This window comes from Lontra canadensis, unplaced genomic scaffold (assembly GCF_010015895.1).
Source record: "Lontra canadensis isolate GAN:19392208 unplaced genomic scaffold, GSC_riverotter_1.0 scaffold129, whole genome shotgun sequence".
Classification (NCBI taxonomy): domain Eukaryota; kingdom Metazoa; phylum Chordata; class Mammalia; order Carnivora; family Mustelidae; genus Lontra; species Lontra canadensis.
Window position 1 is genome coordinate 1112843 of NW_022631123.1, and position 26796 is coordinate 1139638.

Consider the following 26796-nt stretch of genomic DNA (forward strand, 5'->3'; position numbering starts at 1 on the left):
TCCTTTCCATTCTAATAACTATCCTTTTGTCTAAATAATTACAGCTGGTCTTAAATGTCTCTAGAATTCTGAATATTTTCTCTAACTTTACTCTATCATGTTCAGATGACCTATCTTCAACTCTTATTTTGCAGTAGGTGGTCTAGAATGTATTGAATGTAGTAGAATGTATTGAAGAAAAACTTGGTATTTACTTACAACATTTTGTCTAATTCTCTTGCTACCCTGGTTTCCCCACTTTAGATGAAGGCATTACCCAGCTTAATTCTGTCTGATTTCTTAATTCTGTTTGAAATAGCCATTATTGATTGTTTTTCTTGCACACTAAAATGTTAGAAACTATGTCTTTGAACTAGAATTCCTCATCCAGGAAAAACAAAAAAACAAAAAACCATTGCTTATATAGCTTCCAGCTAATTTTGCAACATATGTTCTGATTTTCTACTTTTGTTTATTAGCATAGTACTTAACAGTGTTCTACAAAGATAGCAAAAACGGATGTACTGCTAATGAAATCTGTCACTGGATGTGGGGCTTCCCTGGCACAACTTAGTAAAGAACTTTGAGCTTCTTCAAGAAAATGATTCATTCCCAGCAGTATTCTGCCTATTCAAAGCAGTACATGAACTCCTGATGTATAGTTATGAGCATATCCATTAACATAAAACCAGTTCTTGAAGTTCTGAAGATTTTTGATAACTTTGACATGTGTTCCTTCAGTGAAAAGTATATCAGAAGATAGCAAACATTTTATTATCTTGTATTCTGAAACATGGCTAAAACAGATTAAGCAAAGTCAGATATCATAAGTGAAATTCTTGTAAGAGTAGCCAAAGAACCTTGGATATCTGAGAATAAGACATTATTGATAGGATTGATGATGATGTTGATTCATTAATTTAAATATGAAATTAAAAATGTTCATTGAACTCAAAAATCTATACTAGTCACTATACTAGAAGCTAGAAATAAAATGGTAAAGGAAATAGGTGCTATCTTTGCCCTCATGAAGCTTTGAGACAAGTAAAGAGAGAATTATAAATCAATGTGATAAATGCAACAAAATATTATTTGACAGGGGAACACAGATGAGTGACAGTAAACAAAGAGCTGGCTGTCAGAGAAGTCCTCCCATTTTAAATAATGTCTTAGCTGAAGTCTAAATGAGGTACAGAAATTAACTAAGCAAGAGAGTTAAAACATGTGTGTTTTAGAAAAAAGACATGTAGGAAATTCCAAAGCATGGGTAGGAAAATTCCAAAGCATGGGTAGGTATAACTGAATAACAGAATAATTTTGAGTGACTGAGGTATTGTGTTGAATTGGGTCTGAGTGTGGACATGGGTGTGAGTTTGATAAGTCACAATAATGTGCTAAGTCATAATAGAGACGTTGTCTTTATCTGAAAAGTAATAGGGAACTCTTACCTGATTTTAAGTCGGAAAGTACCATGATTTGTGTATGTGTGTTTATTACTCTGGCTGCTGTGAAACAGCAAAGAAGAGCATGGAGACAGAGGGCTATGCATTTATTTGTGTAAGAGATAAGGAAGTGTCAAAGAGGACAGAGAAAAAAGTAGATGTCATAAAATTTGTACATTCTAGTAATTTATTCGATGTAATGGATGAGTAAAAAGGACTCAGGATGCAGCATATTTTCTTGGGCATTGAAGTGGTTATCGGTACCATTCTCTGATAAAAAGGAATACATAGAAAGGACTGGTTTTGAAGAAATCCCTTGAGGCTAGTTTGAGTTATATGGAGTTTAAAGTACTTGTGAAACATCCAAATAGAGGTATGTGGTAGGCAGTTAGAAAAATAGGTTTAAAAAAAGATTTGACCTAGATATATAGACTTAGAAATTTTCAGTATGTAGGTGGCAAACGAAGCCCTAGTCTTCATGACACAACCCGGAAAGAGACTGTAAAGTGGAAAGGGAAAGGGTGCATGAGAGAAAACTGAGGAATCCCAACTTTGAAGAGAGGGTAAAACCTAGAAGTTTCTAGAGTTAGAAGAAAGAACAGGAAGGAGCCCTGTCACAAAACTGGGGAAACATCTAGATACAGGAGGGAGGGCAGGCATCATTAAGAATGTGAAGTGCTACTGACAAGCCAGTATATGATACAGTGTACATTATCTTTTAGATTTGCTATAAGATGGTCATTGATGGCTTTGCCAAGTTTTTATTGTCAGAGATGAACAGAAGCCTTGGAGGTAGTATACAGGCAGAGATAGAAACAAAATACATTCCAGAAGACTTATAACTGAGAAAGTATGAAAGAATTGGCTTTCTTTGAAGCCCTGTCAGGGAAGAATAGAGATAGTTAAGGTAGGTTGATAAATAGATTAATTTTAAAGTAAACGTGATGCTTTCTCACAAAAGTACCAATAAAAGAAAAATTCAAATAAGTTAGATTTCACTAGATTGCTGAGGTCCCTGATTCTTCTCAGGCTATAGTTGCATGATTCCATTATATTTCCTGTCTGTTATGCATGGCTACGATAAGCCTTAGCAGTTGGGTTGTGCTATCGAATCTCCGCATTATTGTTCAACTGACAATGGAATGATAACAAATGTCCAGCATCATTCCTTTACGTATTCTTTTACTTACACACATAAAGTTGAACAATATATACAAGTCTGCAAATGAAAAATTATTTTGCATCTTAAGTAAAGAAAATAATTAAACATCTTACATTCCTTAATATAATGACCAATATGCTTTCTTTTTAAATAATATTTTAAAATTAATACATGAATATACTTAAAAAAAAACCAAATGGTACAAAATTAAAAGGTATAAAATAAAAATGTAACCTCTTTGTGTAAGCCCCTCACTTACTCCTCAGAGAAACGATCTTTCAGAACTTTTCCCTGAATCTATAAGTAAGATATGCATTCAGGGGAGTTTATCCACACTGGGGCACTTGTAATTGAATCTGGGGCCAGAGTGAGTTGAATTATTAAAATTGTCCTTGGGTACAGTTATTATTTCTCTTGTGAATATCTCAGTGAATATGAGTGCGAATCTCTCCCCATCTTCTTCTTTTCATACCAGAAGCCACCCCACCATCAGCTGTCATTTGTGTTCTTTCTCATTCTCAACTATAGTGTTGTAAATCTTTTATTCACTCAAAAGGATTAGAGCCCATACTTTGAAAGAAGTACTTCATCCTAATTAGTTTCACAGGTGCCTTTCTTTTAAAGGGAAATAGTTTCAACACTGTCTCCAAAAGAATGTTTTTGGGTCATTATCCCTTTGATAAATGAACTCACTGCTGAGCTGGGGTTTCCCTGAAGGGTCTCTGTGATGCACAAAAATGCTGTGTTATAACTTTTGATCTATTATTGCCCCAATTTTCTCGATTTATCCAATATTATATCCAGATATGCAGTCCCAGAACTCCAATGAACCATACTGATGCTTCCTTGTTGATTTTATGTACTTATTTTTCCTCAGGTTGCTACTAAATATAAGTTCTTCTCTTCATACTAGGTATTATGTGTCAGCTTTTGCAGAATTAGATTGTTTATGGCATTGGTATGAGAATAAAGTACTTACAGACAATAGATTAGTGGTTTGAATTCTTCCCAGGCTATCAGTAGTCAAAAGTTGTTAGTACTCTCTTGGGGTCTATATAAAATGAAGGTGGTCTGATTTCAATTCCAGGCCGACAGGAAGGAGCATGATTCCTGTTAGAGAGGGCAGGAACAGAAGTCTTGGTAAGGAGACCAGATGTCTCTTTTGAATGGCTTATAAAAACAAAACATGAACACATTTTAATTTTTTTCCCAAAAGCTCTATCCCCAGGAGTAGTGATAATGTTTCATTCCCGCCCACCAATCATTTCCTCCCACTATGGTAATTCTTTAATAACTTACTCCTTTACTGCTGTCTCCAACACTCAAAAACTCAAAAGTTCTTTGAAATTGTTTCTGTTTACCTTGTTCCAAAGTAAGGCCTACCAGAAGAACCTTTGTCCCCTCACTTAACATCTGCAGCCACCTTGTTGCTAATGTTTCTCTGGACCCCATAGCTTATCACCTTGTGAAATGAGAGCTGTAAATCTATCCTGCTTCTCTAAAATTAACTGGTTGGCCAATATATCAAAGGAAGCTTTGTGCACATTTAACTAAGTCAAGCCAGGATATAGCAATAAATATAAAATGGTTCTTAAATGCCTCCTGCATGAGCTAGACTTTCAAATTTTGCATGCCTTATATAATAAAAAGGTGAAAGAGGAAGTGTTGAGGAAATAAGAGTAAACTGAAAACTGTGCTTGAAAACCAGAGTGTTTCTATGAGACCAGCATCTAAACTTTTCTATTTGGATCATGTGACAGGTCTGCAGTATATAAATCATATATGATATGTAATATGATCTACCTATAGAGATAATGGTGATTAGTTGATTTTAAGACAATTCTCTGAAGAAAGGTACAATATATTATTTAATTTTGGTGATAAAGACAGGGCTTTAATATTATTTATTGAAGCAGTTTCAAATTTTTTTGACCAGTGCCTACAAAAAAATATATAATTTTATATTAGGATTCAGTATACAACAACACACTGACACGTGTGTGCATGCATAAAAAGATATATGTATATAGATAGATTTGTATGTAAATGTAAATGATCTGAAATAGATTTTATTAAATGATCCTTACTCTACTATCTGCAGCACCCTCCAATATATTATACTCTTTTCTATTCTGCTGTGTACCATTGAAAAATACCTGGCCACATCCCATTAGATTTATTTTATATCCAATTAATGGGTCATACATTGCAGCTTGAAAAACACTGATCTATTGTGACTCCTTGAGAATTGTGAATATATACCTATGTTATGTCCTTCCTACGACAGTTACTTTTATTTCAGAAAAAGATTTGTGATAAACCATATTATGCATTGGAGATTTTTTTTTAAACCACTAACTGTGAATTTCTGTTAGATTAAAGGTAACCACATTTTATGAGTGAAGACTAAAAATATGTTCACTATCATTGTGGTACCAAATAGTCTGTAACTATCCCTTTTTCACATGACCATAGAATAAATCCAGGTAAATTATGTGCTTAAAAGGAGTATCAGGATTTTTCTTTTACTTATGCTTATCTGTTTCCTGAATAAATGAAAGACTACTTTCTAGAATATTATTCCAACATATTTACAAGCTCTAAATGTTCCTTAGCAAAAGACAAAAGAAAACATTTTAAAATTTTGGTTAAGCAAAGTGATATATAATATGTTTCACTTTGTGTACCTATTTTAATATAGTGTCAGTGAGCCATACAGGTTTTTTCTCTCTGTTTACTGGTCCATATTCCGGTGTCAATAAAAAAAGTTGCTTCTCATTTTATACTAAAATTTACTTTCTCCCCAAATGAAAACAATGCTTCCTCTTTTTTATTAGATTAAGTTATTTACAGGAGGGATAGTAAATCATTCAATGCTTGTGATAAAAATTGTTTGCACCAGTTCTTTATGATGCTTATATTATCGGTGGAAGATGACTGAGCATATTTCCGAACCAAATTTAGCCAGCTGACAATGTTAACCCTTAGGATTTGGAGGAAAGCCAATCCTTTGTAAATTATATTCATATTTCCTCTGGCTACAAGTTACCATTTTTCACTCTATTATAGAAGTCAGTCACATAGTCTTTTCTAGAATCTAACCTTTCCCAGTGAGCCATTATTGGTGACATAACCTTATCTTCTACTTCAATGATGAATTCCACAGGTCACTGGCAGGTGATGGTATTCAAAATGCAGAAGTAGATGAGGAGATTAGGAAGATCTGTGTCACTTGAGTTAGACTCCGAAACCTAGAAAGGAGTCCTAAATCCTATTGTTGGCTCAGTCAAGATTTGGCTTTTAATATCTCAGTTGAACTTATCCATGGTGTCTCTCCCGTTTGGTATTGCAATTTGTTGTAAATTTTTCTTTAGCAGTCTTCCAAGTGAAGATTTTTTTCCAAGTGGAATGTGAATGAAAATTATATTTGAAAAATGAAGGTGGATCTAATTTTGGTTTTTAATAAATATATGCAGAGGTTTAGAGCAAAAATCATCCATGATGTTCTTTCCTGCACTTGTTAAGGTATGGGATCCAATATGTGCCAGGCTTGGATAAACTGCCCATGTAGGCACACATGCATGTCCAGGTGCCAAAGAAGGGATCTTCTGTTGTTATTATATCCTCCTCAATCTTCACAGAGGAGTGAAGCTCAAGAAAATAAGAGAGTAAACTAAAGAGAAGGACTTAAATGAATTCATCAATAAGAATTATGTTAGATATTTACCTTACATTTCCCTTCACACTCATCACCCAAAATTTGCAAATAACCTAGCAGACAGTCTAATTATCATATGGCCACTTGGTATTTAAGTGTATTTCTAAAACTACTGAAAAGAATGGTGAAAGTATTTGCCAAATTCTCAGTTTACAAGCCTACAAATCACATTTGTAACCTGCAGTGTGTTTTGTTTTGTTTTGTTTTGTTTTGTTTTGTTTTAGAAAAGCATTAGTTAGCATTTAACAAAGCTCTGTCCACTGGGCTTCATGCTCCCAGGGCACAGCTCCATCACGACCCCAATCTTGGGCTTCTCCTCAGCTCTTCTACTGAGGAATTTGGCCTTCATGACGTCAGGCTATTTCAGGAACTTTCCCTTCCCCAAAACATTTTTAGTAGCCCAGTCCATCACATCAATCATGGGAGCCCCTCCAATCTTATTTTGGGAAGCATTTACCCGTGTCTGTTCCTAACAAGGTCTACGGTTTATCAAGGTTGACAACTGGGCAGAAGCTCTGGTTCCTCTTTAAGTGGTAATGCCTCATAGCAACTTTTCCAAAGTTTAACTTGGGTGATATTTGTCAAAGTTGATCCTGTGGTGATGTATGCCACAAGCATTACCCAGGTCTTCTGGGTGGTTCCGGCACTTGTCTCTGTGGCTGTGGCCATGGCTCACGTGGCCCTGAAGTTTCCAGATCTTCCTCAGTCTGGATGGCATGTTGGCAGTCTAGAGGAAAGAGCTCTGATATGTCTTTTTGAGACCATTACACTAATACTTACTGAAGTTACTTTTACTAAAACAGACTTTAGTGGTGGACCAGTGACTTGCACAATACAATGCAAACTGCAATATATCATGAAACATCTTGACATTGAGAGGTTCTGACTCATTAAAAGATGTACCATAATTTAGTCACTTATAGTTATAATCTGTAAGGAATGCATTTTTACTTTAATTCCCTGACAGTCTAAATGTTTTCTCCCTACATGTAGTGGCATCTTCTCTTTTCTCATCTCAAGCATTTCTCTGGATCTAATCAGATTTCTTCTTTTACTGTACTATCACTTAATCTGAAAAAGGTCATTCTGGTTTTTCTAATCACCTCCACATTTGTCCTGCCCTCATCTATGACTTTTATAGCACAGGACTCCCAGATGGAGTGACTGGAGTTGTAGAGATGAGCCGAGTAAAGGAAGGCCAGTGATAGAAAGTGTAATTTTCAGGTTCTTACCAAAAGATTTACAAAAGAAATGGCAAACGTTGGAGGAATTAAAATTAAGGATCACGGGATCCTGGGGAAGAAAGAAACACAAAGCTAAACCAGTTCAATGCTAACTTAAACTAAACCTAGGAGCTCTTAGTTCTGCTAAGGACTGTCTTATGGATTCATTAAACAGGTTGGGTGCTCTTTGCCACTTAGTTAATATGTGAGATTTGAATAGCTTAAAGTAATGGTTAGAGTAGTTGTTCTGTGTTTCTTAAAAAGCACTGTGTTTGAAAGATTCTTTTTTATGATCTCTGATCCAAAGAAGGCTTATTTTTATGCCCTGAGGATACTCTACATTTTATAAGATCCTTTTGTCTTTTATGTGTACTTTGGGTCTAGTTTGATGGAATCTCCCAATTTTAAAGATGGCTATAATTACTTTCTTCGAGAGAAAACCTATTATGCATTAATGTGAAACACCTTTCAAAGGCAGGCAGGGTTGCATTGTGATCTTGGAACTAAAGTTATCTGGCTCCAAACCACAGCTTAACTATTTACTACTCAGGTGACCTCCAACGCAGCTATTTCACATCTGTCAACTTCTGTTTCTTCTCTATAATGTTCTCAATTATACTTACTTACTTAGAATTCTGTAAGCATGAACAGTGATAGCACTTTTCATGATATAAGCAATAAATGGTAGTAGTAACTCTTTTATTATTGTTGTAATTAATAAAAGCTCTATATATAGTTCTTAGGTACTATTATAATTAATAATATACTATAAATATCTAATATATAATTAATAATATAAATTATAATAATTTATATAACTACCTAATTATATAAATTATATATAAGTTATTTTAAAATTATAATAATTCCAAGCACCTGGGTGGCTCAGTTGGTTAAACAACTGCCTTTGGCTCAGGTCATGAACCTGGAGTCCCTGAGTCCCACGTCGGGCTCCTTGCTCGGCAGGGAGTCTGCTTCTCCTTCTGACCCTCCCCTTTCTCATGCTCTCTCTCCCTCTCTCATTCTTTCTCTCAAATAAATAAAATCTAAAAAAAATTATAATAATTCCTATTAGTGAATTAGTAGAAAGCTAGGTAAAACAAATATTTCCAAAATGACAGAGAATACTATTTGTAAGCCAGCCATAAGAGGATGACTATTAAGTAATGGATGATCCTTTTCTTAGAAGAGAAAAAATTACTTACTTCATATTGAAATAGACTCATCATGGAAAATTCATGTCCATAACATAAGACAAAATTTCTATAGTATCTGTGCCGAATACCCTGGAGAATAAATTCATTTTTACCTTTGTGAAAATAGAGGGAAGGCTTTTTGGTAGTAAAAGTGAGAGCTGGCCAGTAGGGAGGAAAAGAAGTCAGCCTATGGAAATTAGACACTTAATTAACAGGTAGAGGATTAGAAAAGTTATGGTGTTTTTAATTACCACAGAAGTTTTGAACAATTATTTGCCTCTAAATAACCCAAGATAATTTGAAACAATATTTTTTTCATAACTCAAAGCATCCATGCACCGAATGATGATTGTGTGTGTGCACTACTGTTAATGTTTTGCCTTAATTGTGTGTTTATATAAAATACAGTAGTGTAGAAAAGCATATTTTAAAATGTAATGAAACCTGTGTAAGAAATGCTATTTAGATCCTGTTACGTAAAATGTGATCTGTGGACCAATAACATGGAGGCTTGTTAAAAATGCATACTCTCAGGGTCTACCTCAGAACTACTGAATCAGATATTGCGTTTTAATAAGATTTCAGGTAATGCAACACCCATTAAAGTTTGAGAGGCATTGGGTTAGGTCACAAAGCCAGTCATAACTTTGGAGTTCCTTATACCTCCAAATTATAAGTACTGGGAGGATTAGCCTCGCAATTCCAAAATTTCTAAAGTGTGGGGGATCATCACATTTAACTAGTACATTAAGAAACAAATCTAAATAAAAGGAGAACTAATTGCATATGGATATGTGGGGGAAGAAATTATGTTGTTTTCCAAAGCTGGTAACAAAATCCAAAGAATTGACAAGAGGCCATAAATATATGGAGGACTGTCCACTAGATGAGTAACTGAACTAACTCCATGTAGGTTATTGGGGTCAATGAATAGATTTTATTACTGGGATCAATGAATAGATTTTACAGCAAAAGAGATTTTGGTGCCAGATAATTGAACTGTGCATATGTATAATACATTCCCTCACATATGATTCCTTTTTATGTCCTTTTCATAAGCAAGAGGTTATGCAGTTACTGGTCAGGAGTATTGTTGAAGGAGCCTCCTAGGTAAAAGGTTTAGAAAATGAAATATCTCACAGGAATAACCTTAGAGGTGACTTTCAACTCTAAAATTCTAGGATTTTTCCTCTTAGGTACTAAAATGCCTGTGAATAATTGGATATATATGACAAGTGAAAAGAGAACTGTTTGAATGAACATAAGTAGAGGTTAACTTTAACAAGTAATAAGAATAATCAGCTACACTGCCTATGCAGATTTAAGAGGCAAATTACATGTTTAACAAAACAGAGAAGGAGAGGTGCTCTTAGCTATTTTGTTAGGACTTGGGAAGTCATTCATTGAGCCCTCTGCTGGCTGATAAGCAGGGCAGCACTGATTTCTAGATAGGAAAGGAGACTAAACTTCCCCCTTGGGCATAAGTTAGTTGAAATTTGTACAGGAAAGAAATAGGGAGAAAGAGCAGGGAAAAGTTGATTAAGATGGCTCATGAGAGCTTCAACTTGTTTGAGTCTTGGAAATTTATTTTTTACTCTCTTTGTTATAGCAGTTGATTCGATCGTGCCATATGGTGACACCAGCAAATAAATTTTACCTATTTTTTAACACTTAAATCAACTTTATTTCCAAAACCATGCTGAGAATTATAATTCTGTAAAGCTTCAAAAAGTATAATTAATTAAGAAATATTAGTTTCCTAAACTAGAAATGAAAGATAATTTAAAATTACTTTAGAAGAGAAACAAAACCATCTAAAAGTTTTTTCCCTGGCTCAAAATGTTTTCAAGTAGGTTTGTTTAGGACTGAATCAACAATGAAAGTTAACTCACTGTTGTTTTCAGGGTATGGTGGTGATTTTGAGGGAAAATCCAGCACATGAGAGAAAAATACTCCATATGGAATATTTCTGCCATCCCCAAGTGGAATATTTCTATTATCCCCCCCAAAGTTTTATTATGCTTTTATTCTAGTCAGTCTCCAACACCTGCACATCCCAGGAAACTACTCTTCTGAATCTAATCACACTTTAATGATCATAGATTAATATTAGTAAGCAGTAGCATGATTAGTAATCTATACTGATCAGTAAAGATTAATATAATCTTTTAGGATCATTTATATAATCTATACTAATCTATTAGTATATAATTATCCTAACTGTACTGATTACAGATTAGTATAGATTAGTATTAGGCAATACTAAAATAACTTCAACATAAATTATATGTTTAGGGCTGGGGGGGTGGGAAGTTGGGTGAGCCTGGTGGTGGGTATTAAGGAGGGCACGTATTGCATGGAGCACTGGGTGTGGTGCATAAACAATGAATTCTGGAACACTGAAAAGAAATTTTAAAAATAAATAAAATTTTTTAAAAAAGAGAAAAAAATAAATTATATGTTTGACTTCTTTGGGTCTGAAAGACTTATCCGGGTTGTTGACTTTATCAGTAATGTGTTCCTTTTTGTTGACGAGAAGTATTCTAATGCATAGCATTCTGCTATTTATTTGTTCTCTTGATAATGAACATTAAACTTGCTTTATGTTTTTGGCTTCTATAAATAAAACTGCTATGAATTTTTAATTTCTCTTGTGTAAGTAGGAGTGGAATTCTGGCTCTTAGGGTAAATGTGTAAATATAAAAAACTGCCAAGTTGTTTTTCATAATAGCTGAATCTTTCTATATTCCTATAAGCATTGCATGAGAGTTCTAGTTGCTCTACATCTTTGCCAACATTTGATATTTTTAGTCCTTTTAATTGTAGCCCTTTTAAATTGTATTTCCTTGTGGTTTTAGCTTGTGTTATTCTAATGAGTAGTGATGTTGAACACTTTAATGTGTGCTAATTGGCCATTCTTCATGTGTCTTCTTTAGCGAGTGGTCTGTTAAAATATTTGACCATTTTTTAATGTGCTATTTATCTATATACTGTTGATTTCTTAGTATATTCTTGGTACAAGTCTTTATGAGATCAAGAAAAATCCCTGTTACTTTGTTTTGCTGGTACATATTTTAAAATCACAATTGGGTATAGGATTCTATAAAATTATTTTTCCATCAGTTGTAATTTTTATATGAGTATTAACCATCAATTGATGAATCATATGGAATGTTTTTTTTTAATATTAAGATTCCCTTTAATTACTGGGATAAATCCTCCAAATTAAATCTTTTCTATGTATAGCTAGATTCATTAGGTAATATTTTGTTAATTACTTTTGCATCTATGTTCAGAAGGATTATTAGTGGGTATTTTTTTTTCTTGCGATATCCCTGTCAGGTTTTGGTATCAGAATGAGCTAAAGATGAATTGATATGAGTGACATTACCAGGTCAGCTCCACCCACAAAGATGCTGAAAGAGTATTCCCTCACTTTAACTTCCAGGCAGAGGAAAGAGCTTGCACTTTAAGATAGTTGGGTTTATTTGTGGATTTATCCCTAGCAAAGCCCCAGAATCTAAGGCGGTGGAAATACTGCATGATATTTCTCATCTACTGCTGCATCTTTGGAAAAGTACATTTTGGAAAAATTCAAGAGAGAAGAATTGATAGCCCAAACAATGTGTTTTAGCATTTGGATCTCTTTCAGATCCCAAGGCCCATGCTGTTGTCTAAGGCATGGCTGATTTTGACCTTATCTCTGAAAACTCTGTGGCAGACTCACCGTGTGTCTGCCCAGACAAGCATTTAACCCAATGCATAGCGGCTGCTATGCTCATGGCTACCTTATTCAGTGTTTGTTCTTGTCTGGAATTTGCTTTATCAAGGTTTCTTAGCATCCCCCATGCTTAACCACACAGAATATTATGATTTTTAATTTATCTTGTTTTTCCTTATTATTTGGTGGTAGGGAAAGTGTTTTATTTTTCTACATTGTATTCAGAAGTAGAAGACTCATCAGTGAGTAAATATTTTAAATGAAACTCTCTCCCTGCAGATATCAATAGAGATAAAGATATATAGAGAGACTTAGGTATACATTTAAAAGAAGGTTTTAGCTTAATAAATGTTTTATGTTCTAAATGCTAGATGAATCATATATATTATATAACTAAAGATATATATTAGTGGACTTTAAAATAATACATGAAATATTTTCTTTCATGAAGAGAATACATGTGATCATTAATGAAAAACCTTAAAGTATATTATTATTTGACTTCAATGATAATATTACTTTGTCTGGGTCAGCTTTAGAGTAAATCTGAGCATTAAGACTTTTCTTTTAAGTATCTAAGTATAGAATTTTAACATGGAAATTGAGTAAAAGAAAGAAAGAGAGGAAAAGATGGAGGAAGGGGGGGTAAAGAAGGGGTAGGAAGGACAGAGGAAAGACATTGAGAGAAGAAAAGAAGGAAAGACAGAAGGAGAGCTAACTGGTTATTTACTCCTGTAACTGTAAAGCATTCAGAAGATTGACTTTTTTTTTTCCATTAAGTATCCACCAGGTGTAGGTCAGTATTAGCTTTTCTGCAGACCTTATATTTTGGACTAGACTTCCACTTAGAAAATACAATAGCAGACATTAAATATGTTTGGCAATAATGTAAAATCAATTGAAATTAGAGACCAAGTACTGTATCATAAGATAAATATTAGTTGAAGACTTTTCTCTGCAAAAGAAGCGAGACATTGCTCAAAATTAACATATATTTATTATTTTATTGGTTAACTGATTCATTGAATTGTTAAAAAAATGTATTGAGCCTGTATGACATATTAAGCATTAAATTAGGTGCCATGAGAAATACAGAGATTATTTAAGACATCTGTCTGTAAGACATTTAACCAGCCAGCAGGAGAGATGAAACATGTACATTAACAAGGATAGTACAAGGTATAATCTGCTGAAGGCTATAAAACATTGCAGGACAATGTTTTAATGGTTAAGTATTTTAAGTAGTGTTGCAAAAGGATTGAAGAAGTTGGACCATGGGAGGTTAGCACAGTTGGAGTTTTTAAAGAGTGAAAAGGATAAAGACATTTCAGACTGAAATGTGAGCTGAAGAATAAAGGAGAAATGTAGAGAAGCATGGCCATGGAATGAGAGCTAGTGCCATTTGACCAGATGCTGGGGAATGTGGAGGAATACAGTTAGAGATAATCCTAGAGAGAAGTAAACAGGGATCAGAGTGTGTCCATGTGGGCATACATGTGTGTCTTAGCAGTGAAGAATGCTATAGTGGGCTTAATTCAGCACTAAAGATGACAAGAACTTAAATGTATGTAGCACTTTACTGCTTATGAAGAGCATTTAGGCATCATCTTACTATCTTACTTTATTTTCCCAGCAGTGACCCTCAGTTGTCACTCCTTAGTCTTCTTTGGTGGTTTACTCCTCCTCATCTAGACATTTTAACATTGGAGTGTCCTGAGGTTCTGTTCTTGGATCTCATCCTGTGTGCTTACACTCACTTTTGTGGTTATTTCATCCAGTCTCATGGCTAAAAACAACATCTATATGCCATAGTTTTTCAAAGTTACATCATTCCGAAGAAGTTCTTTTAAATTCCTGATTCATATTAGAAAATACTAATCAGTACTGCATTCTGGACATCTTGACTGAGATATTTTATAAACTTTACCTAACAAATCCAAAGCTAAGTAAAATTTTTCTCTTTACAACCTGCACACACACACACACACATACACAGGCGCGTGCATGCGCAGTCACACACACACACACACACACACACACACACACACACACACAAAGCCTATTCTACCCACAGCTTTCACTCCCTGAGATGATGGGGATTCTGCCATTCCTATCATTCTGAAATGTTGCAGTGGTAGAGAAGCCTGTTTCCACACTGGGTCATCTGAGGACATGAACTGGTTACAGCACAAGCCTGCAGCTTTGCAGTCCTCAAACATTGTACAATGGAACACAATGCACCTGCTCTGAGTGAATTACTGTTAGATACAAAATCACAAATAGTATGGGATTATTGATAATGTGCATGCACTTGTTGGTTGAAAAACATCAACGGGGTCTTTTAGCGATGCCCTACCTTTACCTGAAAAACTAATGCTTGAGAAATTCAGAAAAATAAGTATTTCTATAGGGAAAGCTAAGGGAAGTTCAATAAGTATAGTTAAATGTACACCAAAATCCCAGGAATGACTTAAATTTATCTACCATCAAGAGACATTTATTAACATCAAGTAATAAAATTATGTTGCTGAAAAGATAAGAAAAGCCACAACTTTATCTAATTAGGGATCCCTAGCATTGCCAGGACCTTTGATTCTCTCCAATCTGCTTGAATTTGTTTGCCCTTAAAGAGATTTACATTTTACTGAAATTTTTGAAAATGTAATACTGTTATGCAACAAAGTTACAGACCTTAGAAACATCCTTGGGTCACTTCTTTTTCTCACACCCTCATATATTCTTTTTGGATCTACCTCCAAAATTTATAAGAATCCTATCCCCTTCTCCTCATTTCCATTACTGTCACCCTAATTAGAGTCATCAGCATTTCCCATTTGGATTTCTGCAGTAGGCTTCTCACTGGTCTTTCTGTTTCTACCTTTGCCCCTCTACATCCACTTCAACAAAGCAGCACATTGAATCTTTATAAAATATCCTGCAAAGGGTTTCCATCTCTCCCAGGATAAAAGACAAAATGCTTATAGGAGCAAACAAAACTCTACTATCTACCCTTATTACCTGTCTGATCTCATCTCCGGTGCCCCCACACCCCACCCACTCTACCCTCTGCAACCACATTGGCCTCCTTCCTGTTCCATAAACATACAGGCACACTAGGTATTCCCCCCCACCCCCGGCTCAAAGTTTGCTTTTTCATCGCACCTTCTATCTATTGTAGGCATAGGTTTCTGTTAAGTGTCTGTATTTATCTCTATGCTCTTTATAGATCTGAGTGAAGAGAAAATATAGGGACATGGGATTAATAATGAAGAATGCAGATTTCTATCCATCCTCCTTGTTTAAGTAAAAAAAAAATTAAGTAGAAGTTTGCTGATCTTACTGAGAAATTAATGTTTAAGGATATCATACTTTGTTACCAATTGTGTAAAACATGACTAGTTCTCATCAGGATTTTCAGTTCTCTATCCAGGGTCATGGGAGGATTATACTTCCATGCCCTCTTGAAGACTGATTGTCACATATAACTTATTTTGTCCATATAAGGAGATGTTTAAAAATATGCTGTTTGAACATTTAAGGGCCAGCATGCAATTCTCAGTGTCTCCTCTCGTATGTGAATTCTGGACTCATGAGGAGATAGCAGCATCAAAAGTTGGTCCCACCCTCAGTCCCTGAACCCTTCAATGACTGTGAAGACCAGAATCTCTGCTGAATCATGTTGGACATGGGCATACACAAGAAGTCAATCTCTATGGCTATAAACAATCTGAGATTTTAAAGTTGTTATTATAGTCTAGCCTAACCTCTTTTGAATGATATATTATTGTTTTAACCCTTCTATCTTGTTTTACAAGAATTATCTCTTATGAAGAGGTCAGAAAGCTAACAGGAATTTATGAAGAAAATCTATTCTTTCACTCAAATTAATATGCATTAGCTACTTCTATTTTTTAGAAATTAAGAATATGGTGATGGGCAAAATTTCCTGCTTTCGTGTAGCTTATAGACTAAAAATATTGGGGTCAACTGTTGAGCAGGACGAATTATGGGGCCAACTCCTGCTGAGAGGGAAGCCCAGTATGAAGAAGATGAGAGAAAAGGAGTGCAGGACAGAGCTGGAGGGGATGTCAAGCTAGGTTATAACCAAGGTGAGGCTGAAAGGCAATAGAGGAGTGTAAGACCTGGTAAATGGGCTCTGTGAGGATGAGTAAGAGGGCACGTGGCCAGACAAAGAATGTAAGGGTAGTTACCTCCAGGTCTCCCAAATGGACTAACTAGAGTAAGATAGGCTGCCTTACAGACGAAGGGCGAAGTGGATGTGAAGGTGAGAGCAAGTATCATGCATTGGGGCATCATGCAAATGGAAAGAGGGAGATTTTCTGAAAGTGACTGGCATTGGGAACTGAACACCAAGATTATATTTTTCACACTCTCCTAAATCCCAAATTCTGGACTGCTGAGTTCTCACTCATTCTACTTCGCTGAATCCAGAATGCATTCAGAAAATTGGTGCCTACTTGTAACAATTCTGTGGGACCTAGAGGAGAGTAGGTATCAAAAGTGATAGAAGAAACATAGGCAGTTCCCCAGAGAGTAGGTTTATTACTTGTCCTCGGGAAATAGAAGGCAATTGTAAGATACCTGTCACCACAGATGAAGACGGAGTAGGTTCAGAATCATGGTCTTGGAATATGGCTCTTCTTCTTGGTCATATGTATTACCACATGAAGATAAACTGATTTATACTACCCCTGGGTGCTTTGACAGAAAGAAGTGTTCTAACAGACCTGACAATTTCAAATTCAGCAGATTTAGTTGAAGATGAAGCAGATGTTACAGTGAGAATTTTATTAGGACTATAGATATATGTATTGAAGAACAATTATTTTCATTGAATTAAAGCAGTATCAATTAAAACTGTTTTAAGCATATTAGAATTTAGTGAATGAAATTGATTTTTCTGTTAATTGTGAATAGAGATTTAATTCCTCACTATGTTGATCCTCCTCAAACTCAAAGCAGACAGAAGTATTCATAGAGAAAGAAGAGGGGCTAAGAGTAGTGGTATTATGTAAAGAATGGGCCTGTAAAGTTTGAGGTATAATGGAGAGATAGAAGACTATAATTAATGGTGCTAACAGTGGCTGATGTCAGGCAGTTATTACACAATAGTACTTTATTATTTCAAATTAATCTGAAGAGAACCTGAAAATATCCATCAATATATCTGGTTAGTAAATGGGTTAACTGATACACAGGTTTCATGAGTCATGATTTCAGTGAGAAATAACTTCAGGATGGATATTGAAGCTACAGGTTCTAGCTTCTCCTCTAGGCTTTTAATTGTTAGGCATTGCTGACATTCCCTAACTTCAGCTTCAACAGCATTCAGACAGATTGCTTCATTATATGAATTAGCAGGTCACCAAAACATGTATAATTAAACAAACCATATGATATCAAGACTAAATTATTTGGGAATTAAATAGTCCTTGCAAAATTGGATTCTTTAGTGATATCCATTAATAAAGTTCTATGAAATCCTTAACTTTGGAAAAAATTTACTTTCTAAAATATTATCACTCTCTGCCCTATATCTTATTAAATGCTACTCATCCTCCAGATTTGGCCTTTTTCAAGTACTTACCCCGAACTTTTTAGCCTTTATACCCATCCCACAAATGAGTCAACATTTCCTTATTTGTGTATTATCAATATCTCTGCCTCAGCAGTTAACACATTGACTCATACCTCTATTTTTTGGCTGTCTTCCTTCCTGAAGTACAAATCCTTTGAGGCTGGACTGGATCTTAGGCATCTCTTTGTCTCTGGGACCTGGTAGATTGCCTGGTGTGTCTTCAAGTTTTTATGAACAAATGAAATGTAAAGGATTAAAATTTTCTCAAGAAGACATGCAGATGACCAACAGACACATGAAAATGTGCTCAGCCCTATTGATCATCAGGGGAAATGCAAATCAAAACCACAATGGGATATCACTTTAGACCTGTCAGAATGGCTAAAATAAAAAAGATAAGAAATAATGAGCATTGGCAAGAAGGTAGAGAAAAAAGAGCCCTTGAACACTGTTGGTGGGAATATAAATTGGTACAGCTATTGTGGAAAACAGTATGGAGGTTCCACAAAAAATTAAAAATAGATCTACCATATAATTCAAAATTTCACTACTGGGTGTTTACCCAAAGAAACAAAAATGCTGATTCAAAAAGATATATGCACTCCATATTTATTGCAGCATTATTTACAACAGCCAATATATGAAAGCAGGCTAACTTATCATTGATAGATGAATGGATAAAGAAGATGATTATATATACAATGGACTATTACTCAGCCATAAAAAGGATGAGATCTGGCTATTTATGACAACATGGATGGACCTAAAGGGTATAATACTAAGTGATATAGATCAGAGAAAAATAAATACCATATGATTTAACTTATATGTGGAATCTAAAAAACAAAGCAAGTTAATAAATAAACAAAAAGCAAATTAGACCTATAGTAGAACAAACTGATGGCTGCCAGAAGGAACTACAATTTTCCTGCATTCTTAACACCAAAAATGAAAAACAAAAAACGAAAAAACAAACAACAACAACAAAAAACTATCCTCTATAAGTTAAATGTATAATGAATGATTTTATTAAGTGTGTCATGAGATGATGCAAATGTAAAAGAAAGGGTTGGAAATGGGTTTCATCCTTTGCCCCAGTGGAATCTTAAATTCATTTAACCCGTTTATCCTTATCTATTGAAAAAAATAGTATCTATAGTATCTATTTCTTTTATAATACTGATTTCCCTTATCTACTTTAGCCATGCTTCATGGTTAAGAGAACTGAATAAATGCATGTGTGTGTGTGTGTGTGTATTTTGAAAACTATAAAGTGATTTAATCAGTAATGCAGATGCAATAAAACCTCCATAAAACCCAAAAGGATATGGGGTTTGGAGAATTTCTGGGTTGATGGGTACCTGAAGATTTGGGGGAGACTGGTACACATAGAGAGGTCCTTTGTCACACCTTGCCCCATACATCTCTTCCATCTGGCTGCTCCTGAATTATATCTTTTTATAATAAACTGGCGATCTAATAAGTAAACAGAACAAAGCAAAACATTATAAATTGGTATATATGTAAATTTCTATTTCTACATTAAATATGGTCACTGTGGGTAAGATGAGATAAATTAGAGAAAGCAGATTCAGCGATTTCAAGACCCCCATTTTATGTCAGAGTTGAGTGTATGAACCACATATACATTTTACTACTAGTTCAAAACTGAATCAATTTCTTTTCTTTTGGGGTACTCTTATTCTCTGTAAGTTTGGGATACTGATAGGAAAGAAGGAAAATTCTGTTATTTTTCCCTCTAAAAAATCTTACTCAAATAAAACAAAAAAGTTTTTTTGTTTTTGTTTTTGTTTTTTTAAAGATTTTATTTATTTATTTGTCAGAGAGAGAGAGAAAGAGTGAGGACAGGCAAACAGAGTGGCAGGCAGAGGCAGAGGGAGAAGCAGGCTCCCTGTCGAGCAATGAGCCCAATGTGGGACTCGATTCCAGGACGCTGGGATCATGACCTGACCCGAAGGCAGCCCCTTAACCAACTGAGCCACCCAGGCATCCCTAAAACAAAAAGGTTTTATGTTCTTTTCCAAAATTCTTCAAATCCAAATGTTGGCATTTTTATGTAATTTGAATAGGAGCACAAATTTAATTTTGAATACTGTTTTTTTTTCACTTACATTGTATCTTGAACATTTTCTCCTATTTCTGCATAATCTAATAATGTTTATCAAGTATATTACCATATTTTTCTTAAATATTTTACTAATTCTGTATATTTTGACTGCTCCTAATTTTGCTATTATAAATTATATTGCAATGAGCATCTTTTCATATGTGGTCTTTCTTCTTTTGGGTTATTGCTAATCCATAAAAGACATAATTAAATCACTAATCTAGGTTTACCTCCAGCACTCACGAATAAAGGAAAGGGAGATATTTTCCTTCTTAACAAAGAAATCTATTGGGCATCAAAATCCTGAAGCTAAATTATTACAAATAACAATTTAAGATATTTCATGAATAGTCAAAACTATTAAACAAAAAATTATTTAAAAAAACAAGTTAGGGAAATAAATATAGCTTCTTAACTAAAAGGAATTTCCAAGACTTATTTCTTCAACACTGTGTTTCTTTTCTGAGTACTTTTTTGCCCAAGGTGAAAAATGCAAAAATACAATGGAAATCTTATGGTTCCTAAAAAGTACAGTTAAATTATTCTCCAACCAAGAATATTTTACACTAATAATGTACTGGATTTTCCATTCAGTTTTATGATAGCATTGTGAACAACTTGAAAATATTTTATTAGAAATAATTTAATAAAATTATTATACTAACTTTTCCTTAAAACAACATAAGTAAAAGAAACCAAGGGAAAACATGGAATTGTGAACCTGCATATAAATGTTTCCTCATTATGTATTAATTATTAAAGGAGGTATTTTTTTTACTTCCTCTTTTGGTTTATAAATTAATCTGCAGCCCATGTGCATTTGGTTACTTAGGGCTTCTATTACATAATTTCATTTCAGTATTTAAATTCTATAAAAGCTCTTTTTTTTCTTATAGGTGTGTTTTTAGAGAAACCTGTGTTTGTTTTCTTAAAATAGCAGTCCCTTGAGCCTCATTAAAAGTAACAGTTTAAATTTTAAAATATATATTTTTTCTTTTGTTTCCTTAAATATATTTCCTTACCAGGTTTTCTTTCTATTTATCTATTATTCCTTTTTAATGCTATTGGTTTTCCTCAAATGCTTGCTGTTGCTGGTTTTCTGTTCAAATTTATGAATAAAGGATTAGATTGTTTAATTATAGGTATCTGGCAAGGTTTTTCTGTCATGGTGGCAGAAAGTTCTAGAGCTGCAAATTAGGAAGTGCTGAGGATCATGGCTGCCCTATTTTCTGGCAGCATAATATAGCATCTGCAGCCAGTTCAAGTGAGGCTTGCTTCCCTGGAATGTGTACTACACTGTACCACATTCATGCTTCATTGTAAGAAATACTCAGAAAATAGCATTTATTCATTCTTGCATTTCTTGTTTATTGTGACACTGAATAGGTTACAAATACTTATGAGTAAAGGTAGAAAAAGTCAAGACTCTCTCCTTCAAAGAGCAATTAGTGAAAGTACAAGTGTGTTAAGAGATAAAGAAAAGCATAAGTTAACTAAGTGTACTACCTAACCCAGTTTGGGAGTGGGAGAGGTAAGGAGTGGGGTGGAGTGATAGTGAGTGGTGGGGTTGGTGGGTAGTGTTATGGAGGGGTCTCTAGAGTCAGTGCTAACTAAAGTAAGGTTTGATGGATCTGTGGAAGTTAAAAAGGTGAATGGGTTGGGAAAGAGGGCATTCAAAGAGAGAACTTTACAGACAGGGAAAACCATGTGCAAAAGTTTAATGGTTAATAAAGGGCATGGTAGAAGCAACTAGATGGCTCAGTTGATTAAGCTTCTCACTCTTGATCTCAGGGTCATGAGTTCAACCCCCACATTGGGATCCACACTGGACAGGGAGCCTACTTAAAAAACAAAAAACAAAAACAAAAAAAACCACGACATGGTAGACTTGAAAAAAAAAACACATGGAGGTTAGCACATTTGGAAAAGTAATCGATGGCAGGAGAGTGGCCAGACAGGAAAGCAGGTGAGCAACTTAGAGGTGGCAGACAAGGCTATCTACACCCACATGATCTAGAAGATATTATGACACAGGAGAAAGAGCACTTGATTAGGAATCAGGAGACACGAAGTCACTAATGCTGTGAGCTTCTTGGCCAAATCACTTGATTTCTGATACTTTTGTTCCTTATCTATAAAAGAAGCAAGTGGTTTTGCAAGTTGCCCTCCTAGGGATTGCCAGTGGAAATGGAGGAGCATGGCTCTTGGTCGCTGCCCCCTTCCCTTCTACTATATCAGTTCCATTTTTACCTGAAATATTTCCTTATAATTTCATATGTTTTGTTGTTGTTGTTGAAAACTTAAACCTCCATAAAACTGTTTTGATAGCTACAAGAATAGTCTATCTGAGGTCTTTCCGTGAATTTAGGAAAAAAAAAATAATATGTACTATTAGAAGGAACATCAGGTTGGAAGTCCAAGGTTTGATTTTCTGCATGTGGCAAAGCACTGAGCAGCCATAGGGAAGTCAGTTCTCCCCAATTTCTTCAATCATAAAAAGGAACAAATATTATCCGCTCTCTTGTCTCAAGAAGTTTTCCTTTTAATAGTCAAATTAAAATTAGACCTATTGAAGTACTTAGTGAACTGCATTTTGTAAATGATTGATAGACTTAAGGAAAATATCACCTATGCCAAAAGGTGCTTCTATGTATGAGAATCTTACATCAAAATGCCCTTGGCATGAAGAATCTGGTGATTTAATGGAAGTGTCACACTTCTTATTTCACACTTTTCTTGGCTCAAGTTCCTGTACCTAGATAGGAGATAAAAATCTTTGTACTGGGCAGTTTGCTCCACAAATTTCAAGGTGTATCAGAATGAGTTTGATTAAAAGAAAAATTAATATTAATGAACATTATATAATTCACTGGAAAGTGATAGTTACCCTACATTCCAAGATGTTTTCTTGAGTTACTAATTCACTCTTTGAACATGAATAAAATTGAAGTACTGTGTATCTGTTGTTCATTGTATGTTCCTCACAGAGTTCTGGAGAGTAGGTTTAGGTGTTTGGTTTTCTGTTCATGGTAGTGGTGTTTATTTAATAGAATATTTACAAAAGCAGTAGCCCTTTCTCCTGTTAATACCCAATAGCAAACTTAGACGTGTGTTAAAGATCTTTCTCTACATAGAAAGAGTAGGAGGACTACAGATTGAAGGAAATAGATAATTCTGCCTTCCCACACTTATTGTAGCCATTTCCATATGGTAGATGAAGAAAGAGAAATTCAGAGGGAATAAAGTGTCATGAGCAAGTGAAATATTTAGGAATTGAATTCAGATTGATCTGAAGCAAGTCCTACACATATCATTTAGGAAAGCTTTGTTACAATTCTTTGGCATCTAAAATGTACTCTCTAGGTCAGTGTTCTTAACTTGGGCTATAGATAAGAATCATTTGGGAGTGTTTTAAAAACGGTGGTGACCCAGCACTCGTTTCAGAGATTCTGATTTAATTGGTTCGTAGGGAGAAGAGAGGCAGGCCCAAGCAAGTACTGGTATTTTTAAACTTCCCCCTTAAGTGATTCTAGTGGCCAAATATGGCAAGAACCACTTATCCTGGTAATAATACAGAAGTATTTCAACTAGATTTATTTTAGAAACAGATTATTTTGGTGTTTGTGTGAAGAATAGACTGAAAGAAAATTAGGTAAGGGGAGTGGAGGCCAGTGAGGAGGCTGGCACAACCATGCAGACCTGAACCTATATGGGTCCATGTCAAGAAGTCCAGTGGTACTTGCAATTCCTGGGTAAAGAATCTTGCTGTTACCTGGTCCTCTATAATTTATCTCCCCAACCTTAGTTGGCTCCTCTGCTGTCATAATCTACGCTGACCATGCTTTCCTGGTGCACCTAGCTACATCTTTCAATGTTTGGTCTTGGCTTTGGTTTCTAGGCAGCATCCTTTCCCAGATAATCATGGAAACCAGCTCTTCTACTAGCAAACCAGAGTGTTGGCTGTGGCAGCCTGGGTGTTTTCTCTCAGCCGACTGGTCATATAAAGAGGTTTTGCTAACTGCTCCAAAGTTGAATTCTTGGCAGTGCCTTCCTTTTGTAGAGCCTCACTGTAGTACATAGGTCTGTCTTCCCAATGGGTGAAATCACCATGGTGTCTTGCTACAGGGGACACCCTTACCCTTTACTGCTCTCCAGGACAGTCAGCAACATTGGCCCTATGTGAGGCAGGTACATTGAAGCTAACCTAATCCTGGCCTAATCCCTGCCTCTTGAGAAGTGCATGGGTCATCCCTTTACCCAAAGGTTTTGGGAGTCATTACAACTGACCTTCCCTTTATATGAACTCCTGAGTACTGAGTCATTTCTTCATTGTCCCTACTCACCAGCTCTGAGCTTACTTCCCATCACAGTGAAAAGAAAGTACAAAAAGCTTGGATTGATGATTGATTGATTGATTGATTGATTTTAAAGATTTTATTTATTTCTTTGACAGAGAGAGAGACATAGTGAGAGAGGGAACACAAGGAAGGGGGGAGAGGGAGAAGTAGGCTTCCCACTAAACAGGGACCCTGATGTGAGGCTCCATCCTGGGACCCTGAGATCATGACCTGAGCAGAAGGCAGATGCTTAAGGACTGAGCTACCCAGGTGCCCCAAGAAGCTTGGATTTAAATTTGAATGCAATTTTAGTTTAATCCCTTGTTAGTAGACAGCAGGTCATTTTGTGTTAATTGAGTTTCTGTTTTCCGTAAAAATAGGAAAAATTATATGTACCGCTCAAATTTGAAAGACATACACAAGAATAAGAACCAAATACAGAAGATGCGTAGATATGTCAAACAAATTAAAGTTGACATTATTTTTGTTATGATTGTTAAATCTTCGTTCCTTCAAGAGTGCTCAGGAGCAAAGAAGTAGGTAAAAATGTTAGTCTTTGTGATAACCGCATTATGTATGTCCTTGTTTGTGTATCATGTATATTTTATGATATGTGTATTAAAATATTTAATATATTTAATATAATATATAATTATACTATATATAGCATTATATGTTTATTAAAAATAAGAGAGGTAGAAAGGAGAAGATAGAGAGAATGAGAGGAGGGAGACAAGCTATATTGAGATTTTTATTCTCTCTTTTCTTTCTATTACAATTATTATTATTATAATTATTTTGTTGTTATTGCTTCTGGTCTACTTCTTGGTATATTTGGGGAGAGAGAGGATAGAGAAAGTTTATCTAATTTTGCCAGGATCAGGAGTCAAAAAAGATTAAATAACATTGCCATTATATCATTAAAATTCACTTGAAATGCATGCCGCCAAAATTAAGATTGGGTATTGAGTTGTATTTTGATTGATTTATCTTAAATTTAGATTGATTTTGAAGCTTTTATTAAAACAACTCTATTTACAACCCAGATTTCTTTGCAATCCAATTAAGTACCACCAATAAGAAATACGCTTTGATAAAAATATGGCTGATTAATTAAATAGAAATATTTATATTAGTGAATAAATTGAAAATAAGGAGACCTTGGTTTCTATATTGCAATAGAGGACACACAGAGAATTTAGAGTCAAATTTGATTAAATTAAATTAACATTCAATTTAAAATTTGCTATTTAAATACTTATATCAAACTCCTTATTTATAAATAACTTGAAAAAGCATCATTGAAAAGCGCAATTCCAAAAATAGTCAATGGCTTTAAGTAATCTATTTAAAAGTCCATGGTCTAAGGCAGGTTTCTGCTAAAGCATCTCATTCATACCCATCATTAGACTAATTTGTTTAATGGAAAGGCCTGATTACAAAACAAATTCTTTCAGAAATTTTAACCCTCAAAAAGGGAGAAGAGAAGTAAACATCAAAGAACATTCAGTGGATGCTACACAAGAATGACTGTTGAACTTTCAAAGGATCTACTCAACTACATCCAGCCTATACTTCACAATTTTGTCCAGAAGAAAATTATGAGTGGTTTTTTTTTTTTATAAAGGGCCTTGCATGAAATCAAAATAAACAGTTAAAACTACATTTTTTGATCTGCCATTCCAGTAATTAATAAAAAAGATTTTATCCTTACTTGTCATGTATTTAGTGAACTCATGTGAGCATGGGTTCTAGAATTTCAATTAATGTCAATAATAGTAAAAATCAGTTTCTGGAATTCTATTTGAAAACCAGGACCGTTAACAATTTTTATGACACTTTTCCATGGTGACTCAAAGATATTAGATACTGGTTCCAAGAACACATCTTCAGGTATTTTTAGTATCCCATTAGGTAACTGATTTGGACCTGGAATCTTAAAACTAATTTAAATCACCTTCAGGCTTCCTTATCATTTTCTTAACATCATATTTTTTTCCAGTTCAAACATCATTCTTTTCTATGGAGAAATTGGAAGCCGGGGCTTAATAGTTCTGCTTTTCTCTTGGTCATTTTTTCATATTACACAGTTGGCCCCAAGCAATGTCATTCTTATCCTATACTTGGTTATCTTTTTGCTCTGAAAATGCCAGAGATACTTTTTTTCCTATTATCTTTAGCATTTTTCACAAACATCAGACAACTTAGTATCATTAGGTAAATATACTCTTCTTTCATGTTATTCTTTTGTTTTTATTCCTTTTCTGATCTTTCTTTTTAAGTACACATCT

General features: G+C 34.8%; 1 protein-coding gene and 1 pseudogene across 2 annotated transcripts in view; one reads left to right on the forward strand and one right to left on the reverse strand.

Moving 5' to 3' along the window:
• NLGN1 (neuroligin 1) overlaps positions 1–26796 on the forward strand; it is an 824956-nt gene that overhangs the window by 118562 nt on the left and 679598 nt on the right. The gene's annotated exons all lie outside the window — the stretch shown is intronic.
• LOC116857926 lies at positions 6537–7019 on the reverse strand (annotated as a pseudogene).